This window comes from Octopus sinensis, linkage group LG15, assembly GCF_006345805.1.
Source record: "Octopus sinensis linkage group LG15, ASM634580v1, whole genome shotgun sequence".
Lineage (NCBI taxonomy): Eukaryota > Metazoa > Mollusca > Cephalopoda > Octopoda > Octopodidae > Octopus > Octopus sinensis.
This window is the reverse complement of record NC_043011.1, coordinates 33504587-33513277: the sequence shown is the minus strand read 5'-3', so window position 1 is coordinate 33513277 and position 8691 is coordinate 33504587. Positions and strand designations below refer to the sequence as shown.

General features: G+C 40.4%; 1 long non-coding RNA gene across 1 annotated transcript in view; it reads right to left on the bottom strand.

Moving 5' to 3' along the window:
• LOC118766286 overlaps positions 1–3770 on the bottom strand; it is a 7262-nt gene extending 3492 nt beyond the window's left edge. Inside the window, exon 1 of the long non-coding RNA XR_005002200.1 lies at positions 3760–3770. This is a non-coding gene — a long non-coding RNA (uncharacterized LOC118766286). The remainder of the gene's footprint in view (positions 1–3759) is intronic.
• Positions 3771–8691: the final 4921 nt, after the last annotated feature.

Genomic DNA, 8691 nt, shown 5'->3' with positions numbered 1-8691 from the left:
TATGTATGTATGTGTCTGTATGTGTGTCTGTCTGTCTGTCTGTCTGTCTGTCTGTCTGTCTGTATGTATGTATGTATGTATGTACGTACGTACGTACGTACATATGTATGTATGTATGTATGTGTGTATGTATGTATGTATGCATGCATGCATGCATGCATGTATGTAGGTATGTATAAGACGGGCTTCTTTCAGTTTCCGTCTTCCAAGTCCACTCACAAAGCAAGTCTACTCACAAGGCTTGGTCAGGCCGGAGATATAGTGGATGACATTTGCCCAAGTTACCATGCGGTTGGAAGGCAAACTTTTTACCACGCAGTCATGCTTTATTTAAAGTATAAGATTTCAAATAATAAGTATGGATTGAAGATTACAGAGTGATTGAAACCTTAACCTGCGACGGACTGGCATCCCTCCAAGGGGTCGGAATTTAAAATATCGTGAAACAACAACAAGATTCGGCATAGCGAGTTTAAAGTTCATCACAGGCCTAAGGTTAAGCCTCAGAGTTAAGTCTTCGGATCAGCCTCTGGTCTGACGATTATCTCTCTTCCTTCCACCTGTATCAGGGCCTGAAAAGGTCTTTGAGCACTGTTACCCTTTCTTATCTAAAAACAACAATAAACAAACAACGGGCAATTTTGCGAAGCCATTAGAGTTAGAGCATTATACAGAATGCTTCGTGGTTTTTGTACTGACGCTCTACACTCTGAGTTCAAATTTTTGCCGAGGTCAACCGTTCCTTTCATATTTTCGGAGTCCATTCTGTTGTAGGTATTCGGGGAAGGTTCCTGCTTTGTGTATATTTTCCTCGTTCCTACTCACCTGTTTCAGTGGCGTTGCTTTCCCTCCAGAGTAAAAGATAAAAACAAAAACAACCGTTAATGAGGGTATGTTGTGGTGCGGTTACTTTATTACTCTTCCTTTTTGATCAGTTCCAGGAGACTAGCAATCATCATCGTCATCATCATCATCATTAGCAGCGGCAGCAGCTGCATTGCAGTTTATTATTATTATTATTATTATTATTATTATTATTGAGTGAGAGAGCAGTGCATGCCATCAAAGTGACACTGGGGTAAAATATACGAAGCCCAGTATACCCATCATGACTACCCGTCTGATAAGGGTACACTAGGCACATGCATCACAACCATATGTGCGCGACATGGTGATCTCATATCAAGATAAACAGCACATGACCTTGCAGGTGGAGCCCAGTTAGAATTTTCTTCAGATCGAGTAACCCATCCCGCTCAAAAAGTCCCTGAATAAGGGTTGTTTAAGGACGTTGAACGAAACACCCATGTTTCCAGAGGTGAATTATTCAAACCCCAAAGAATCCTTCTCAACACATGGCTATGATGCTCCCCCACTACTTCTGCTCGTGATCAGAGATGCACATATCGTCAGCCACTAAGGGACATGCTCAACTGGTTAATGGTCAAACAACTGACAAGCAAATCTGTGGTATTGAGCAGAATATTTGCTGTAGCCCATCTTTTATACCAAGACAAAACAATGTACATGATATCATTATTATTATTATTATTATTATTATTATTATTATTATTATTATTATTATTACTAGAGTAAAGATTATTTGCCCACATAACATGGCAGTCCTGATTTAGGACGAGTGTTACTGTAATTTAGCGCCAGGAGACATCGTCTCCAGCTGGCTATACGACACGATCTGTGTCCTTATCTTTTCAAACAAGAACATTTAGCACCCCCACTCAGCTCAAAACAATATCTGTGTATCACAATTTCCAGGTTATTTCCCTTCATCAGCACAGAATAATTTTTCCGCTAAAGGTGGTGCTGCCAAATTCCTGTCCGAAATATATAGTTTTCAAAGTGACAACTAGTCACTGATCTATAAAATAAAAAATTACTATTTGTAAATCTCTCAACGAAAGATATTCAGCAACAGTACTCTAAAGTAAAGATTATTATCTCTCGTTAAGAGATTTACAAATAGTAATTTTCTATTATTATTATTATTTTCAAATTCCACCGAGGTCGATTTACCTTTTATCCTTTCGTGGTCCATGAAATAAGTCCCAGTGAAACACTGGGGTCGATATAATCATCTAGTCCCCTCCCCCAAAATTTCAGGCCTGGTGCCTATAGTAGAAAGGATTATTATTATTATTATTATCATCATCATCATTATCATCATCATTATCATTATCATTATCATTATTATTATTATTATTATTGCCTTTGCACAGCTTCTAATGCTGGAGATGTACTATGGTGTCAGCTGTTCACTACCAGTGAACTAAGGTAACACCTCTTATTTTTCGAGCACCTTCCAGAGTATTCGAGCGGTTCCAAGCAGTGCTGTTTTCTGCAAGTGCTCCACTCTTATTGCAGCCCCTATTTGTTCCACGTACTTCTCGAGATTTTTGCTCACTGTTGCCAGGACTCCGACAATTATTGGTACTATTGCTACCTTTTTCATCGACCACAACTGCTTAACTTCCCAAGCTAACTTGTCATATCTCTCGACTTTTCTTTCTTCCTTATCGCATACCTTGTCAGCTGGGCATGCTATATCCAGCATAGTTTGTTTTCTTTCTCATTTAAGACTATGTCCAGCTTCCTATTCCCTATCTCATAATCGCACTGAATCATAAAATCTCATAGGATCTTTGCATTTCTATTTTCGACGATGCCTTCAGGTTTATGGTCGTACCAAGTTTTTGTCCTGTGAAGTCCATACTTGTTGCAAAGTGTCCAATGATAAAACTTCCAATCAGTTAATATCAGAAACCACGGGAGTCACTGCCTGGTACTGAATCAAGGCATTTATTTGTTTATTTATTATTATTATAATTATTATTATTATTATTATTATTATTATTATCTTTCATTTTTGTTTCCATTTTTCCGAGTGTCTTCTCAACACCTAGGGCAAAGAAACTCATTGGTAGTCATGTGAAAGAAAATGAAGGGGAAGAAAGACAGAGAAAAAAGAAAACAAAGAAAATACAGGAGAAAAAGGAAAGAAAATTCATAGTGACAATGCTCTTCTTAATACGTTTGACGTACCAGTTAAGACAATCTTTTGCACTTCCGGCAAGGATGGTAAGCCAAGGTCATCCTCCAGTAATTTTCAATTCCTTTTTTTGACCATTCCTGGTGCTCCTACAATCACTGGAATTGTAACCGTTTTGAGTTGCCACATTTTTTTTCGATTTCAATCAGCAAATCTTTATATTTGTTTGAGCTTATCAAATTCTTTTGCCTAGATATTATGAAAACAAGGTATGCTCATGTCAATCAGTAAACAGATGTTATTGCTTTGGTCTTTCATAACAATATCTGGTTTATCAGCTTTGATGGTCCGGTCTGTATGTACAGGAAAGTCCCAAACAATCATGATACTTTCTCCCTCAGTTACAGCCTTAGAGCGGTACTTGCACCATTTGTCAGCAGTTTTGATTTTATAATGCCGGCATAATATCTAGTTACAGCCTCAGAGCGGTGTTTGTACCAATTGTAATATAATACCGACATAATATCCAATTGGCAAACTATGTCAATTATACTTCGGCGGGCTGCGGCGACTCTCGACAGAGGAGTCGGATCGTTATGAACGGCCGATCACAGTTGCTAAAATAAGGGGAGCCATGGCTGGCTGCAAGAGGAGCAGATCGCCAGGTTTAGATGTTCTGCTCTACGAGCTGTACGCAAGTATGCCAGGGCTGCTCGGCGACTTCTTGGCAGACGTCTACCTGAACTGGCAACAGAACGGAAGAATTCCCGCCGCTGTTAGCCGAGATGTGGTTACTCTGCTGGGAAAGAACCCAGACAAGAGAGATAGCGCAGATAACTTCCGTCCCATAACTCTGCTTAAGACAGAGTTAAAGATTTTGGCCAAGGTGTTAGTGAAGAGGTTGGTGCTTGTCGTCGGTGGATTGATTGGCGAGGCACATCCACGACAACCTCCACCTCATGCGATACATCATAGAGGGTGTGGCTAGGAAACCTGGCACGGGTGGGGCCCTGATCAATTTAGATTAATCGAAAGCTTTTGACGGGGTCCACCATCGATATCTGGCTGCAGTCCTCAGAACGTCCGGCTTTGGGCCGGTTTTCATGGGTTGGATCCCGACAATTTACGGCGGCATCTCCTCTGTGGCCAAGGCCAATTGTCACCTATCGGAATCGTTTAGTATTCTGCGCTCGGTTGCCTGCTCTCGCCTCTTCTGTATGTGTTGAGCTTAGAGCCACTCCTACGGAAAATTGAGGCGTTGAGCGGTTTCCTGCGAGAGCTAGGATGCGAAAGAAGCGGGTCGGCGTAATCAGACGACGTCACTGTTGCCGTGTCGGACGCCTTGCTCATCAAGGCGATCGGCCGCGCTCTAAAGGAATATGAAGCAGAGACAGGAGCGGAGATTAGCCTGGACAAATCACTTAGCCTGCAACTGGGCACCTGGAGAAGCAGGTCTATGCCGTCCAGCAGCATCGTAGGACGCAGGACAGACGGACCGGTTAAGCTATTCGGGGTCTGGTTCGGTTCAGACCTCTAGGTGGACAATAACTGGGACGAGGTGATGATCAAGACAGCCAGGCTTACCCAGAAATGAGCTGAGAGGAAACTGTTCTTGAAATGGCGAATACGTACATCGCATTCATCATCTATCACTGTGTGATCGTTGTGCCTTGTTCCTTGTCACGCCTCATGTACTCTTTCGCTTTCTGTAGAAGAGGCGCGTTCCTCTTGTCCGGTGGTCCATCTGCTGAGCAGGGGGCTGGGCATGCCGTGATTGCGAAGGCACAGGTATACGCTGAGGCTATGACATCTCCAGCGTTTCCTTGACGGTAATCAGGTGTGGTTGCCCTTCGTCAGGCGCGCTTTTCCTCAACTCGCTTCTTGAACGGAACTGAAACCCTGGGTCAAGCAGGGATCGAAGGAGGGCGAGTGGCACCTTGAGTGCCGACAAGCCCTCTTAGTCCTCTACCAGCCGGGCAATGCGGTCAGTGGAAATTCTACCTTGTCGTTCTATTGGAGGTTAGTGGGGGATAGGTTCGACGACGTCCTTGGGGCTTCGATGAGGAATAACTAGCCGGTCTTTTCCGGAAGGCTTTCGGGTCGGGGCCTAATGACAATTTCCAGAAATCCCTGGCCTGGCAGTGCTATCGAGGAACATTGCCGGTTCGCGATAAACTCTTCAGGCACAGAAGTACTATTAGTCGGAACTACCCGAGATGTGCGTGGAGCGATGAAACCTTTTTGCACGCACTCGTCTAGTGCCCGACAATTTCTGACGTGTAGGTTTATGTCGAGCACTTGCGGTCGTGTGTCGCACGGATCCAGCTATCAGCCGAGACTATTGTTAAGATTGCCCTGCCTGCTTCCTTTGGTCGGGAAGGAAGCGTTTTCATCTACCTGCTGGGCATGGCGAAAGAGGTTGTGTAGTGGACTAGACTGAAAGGGCTAAAGACGGGCTGTTTTCAACCGAATCTCTGATCAACTTTTTCAGGTTGCACTTGAAGAGGCAGATCAGAGTGGAGAGGGAGGTGCTCCCTTCTATCAATAGCAAATTTATTGAAAGATAAGAATGGTGGATAAGAATGGTGAGCATGGTTCGGTGAACGGGCCAGCTCTGAGCATGCGCTTCTAAGTGGAGTAAGAGAGAGAGGAAACACTTGCCTAAGTGATCAGGAAAACCGTGATTTTCTGTGGGGTTTGCGCGGTTTTCCCTTGAAAGTCCCCTCCTATTGGGCAATTGTAATTTTTCAATGTTATTGTTTTATATATTTACACGTTTGTGATCCGTTTGTGATTTGTATTTGCATCCCTATGTGTTCTATGTAGACCTATGAGGCCAATAAAAAAAACATTATTATTATTATTATTATTATTATTATTATTCAAATTCCGCGTGTTCGACTGTGCCCTTCACCCTTTCGGGGTTGATAAATTAAGTACCAGTTACAAACCGGGATCGATCTAATCGACTAGTTCTCTTCTCCAAATTTCAGGCCTTATGCCTATAGTAGAAAGGATTATTATTATTATTATTATTATTATTATTCAGCCGAGGCCTACTTTGCCTTTCATTCTATCGGGGATCAATAAAGTAAGAACCAGTTGATCACTGAGGCAGATGTAATCGACTTACCCCGCCGCCCCCGAAATTGCTGGCCTTGTGCCAAAATTTTAAATCATTATTATTAAGGGCCTCGAACATCTGTGCGACGAGTGTAAAAGAGATGTCAGTGATTGCCACAGAACCCTATACAAAGGTAAGATGTTCATGTACAGTTAACAGCGAGTGCCTAGTGGAAGGTCGATGCAACATTGACGTCTATGAAATAACACATATACAGAAATATGTTGGAATAACGGAGGATCCCCTTAAGGCCAGGATAAATTATCACAGATCCATTTTTATGATCCCAGTTATATATAGCGATTAAAACAAGCGGGAATGCCATATAGAATTAACTGGAAGCTACTGGAACAACCCTAGTCGTACGTACCTCAACGGAAGCAAACGGTGCAAGCTTTTGTTTGGATGAGATGACAATGATCCTAAAATTTTGCAAGATCCGGATGCCTTATTGAATTCAAGAACTGGAATTTTTAGCTAATGCCCTTGTGACACAAAATTCTCTTCGGAAACGTGATTTTCTCCGTTTGTGGACTAGAGAAACCGTTCAAAGGAAAGTAACTCTTTCCCTCTCAGAATGGGGTTTCTTCGTTTCGTTTTTTTTTTTTGTTTTGTTTTGTTTTTTTATCACCAAACTGACCAAGATTGCATTTTCACCTCCATTAATAAAATGTTTATGGGCTTCAGCCATGTATATATATATATATATATAAACCTTTACATAAATAAATAACGTGAAATACACGAAGGGACGAACATAAGAGACAGACGGGTCATTCAAAGCTTTCGTTCTTCAGTCAGAAACCGATTCCTCATCGCAGATTTTGGCTGTTATTGCTACGCACAATAGCAGGTGTGAAACCAATGATAATTTTCTGACTGGTTATAAGCCATAACAAAGGATATACTACTCAGCACAAAAGCTATAACTACACAAAATTTCTTTTTTAGAATGTGCTTTTTTTTCGACAACTGGCTGATTTTATATGCACATATATATGCGTACGCTCGTGCCCCGCTCCAAACACACATTGGTTACGCAATCTTCGATTTTTTTTTTTTCTATCATAAAGGGTCCTTAGGCCAGTATTTACATACCGTTATCAATAGCTTTATTTACTTCGAGTTCTACAGTGAAATACACACTATACATGCATGATTACATACATACGTACGTACGTATATATATGTACGTGATATGCATGTGTGTGCGTGTGCGTGTATGTGTTCTGAATGCTGAGTATTTCAGGAAGTCTAAGCAGCGAATATCTTTATCTATTTATTTGTTTATGTATTTTGCTTCTTTATCTGTTCTCTTTTTTTTTTCTTGTTTTCTTTCGGGGAACTTCGTGGGAAGCTTATCGGTTTAATTTTCCATGACACTTGCTGTTCGCTAATAAGAAATTTGATATCAGGCGTTGCTACGAGACGAAGTACTAGAGATACACTAATAGCTGTTTTATTGGGCAAAGAGGAGAAAGGATGTGATAGATGGCATGTGTTCATGGCTATGTGATTAAGACGCTCACTTTGTAAACGTTTGCCTTCGGGTTCGATCCCATAACGAGGTAACATATGCAAGAATCTTCTACCATATTCTCATGTTGACCGATTTTTTTAAGGATGGAATTTGTACGAAAGCATGTTCAATATATTATATATACATACATACACAGATTCACATGTATTTGACTATACATGTATGAATGTATATGTGTGAGTGTGTGTGTGTGAATGTGTGTATGCATTTATATATGCATATATAGATATAGATATATACGTCACGTCTGTATACACGCGTATATATACACGTATATATATATGTATATATATATATATATATATATATATATATATATATGAATAAATGAAAGAATGGAGTCGAACGAAGATTTTAACAAAATTCCTTTACTCTCAACACATGTTTCGAAGACTGCATACTCTTAATTCCGAAGGAATAAAGGGTGCATTATGCCGTCTTCTCATCAGGAAAGACAAGGAACCTCTATCAGCCTCAAGACGAACAAAATCTTTTTGATGACTGCCTACATGGTGTCCACAGTGATATATACATACATACATACATACATATATATATATATATATATATATATTATATATATATATATATATATATATGAATAAATGAAAGAATGGAGTCGAACGAAGATTTTAACAAAATTCCTTTACTCTCAACACATGTTTCGAAGACTGCATACTCTTAATTCCGAAGGAATAAAGGGTGCATTATGCCGTCTTCTCATCAGGAAAGACAAGGAACCTCTATCAGCCTCAAGACGAACAAAATCTTTTTGATGACTGCCTACATGGTGTCCACAGTGATATATACATACATACATACATATATATATATATAATATATATATATATATATATATATATATATATATATATATATATCTGTGTGTATGTATGTATTTGTGTGTGTATTTGTTCAGTGGTGTGTACCGACTTAAACTGTAAGCATCGGTGATAAAACTGAAAAACCGATGTTCCTGAAACGAAGTCCCTTGCGAAATTTACTTCTTTTTATTTTTAC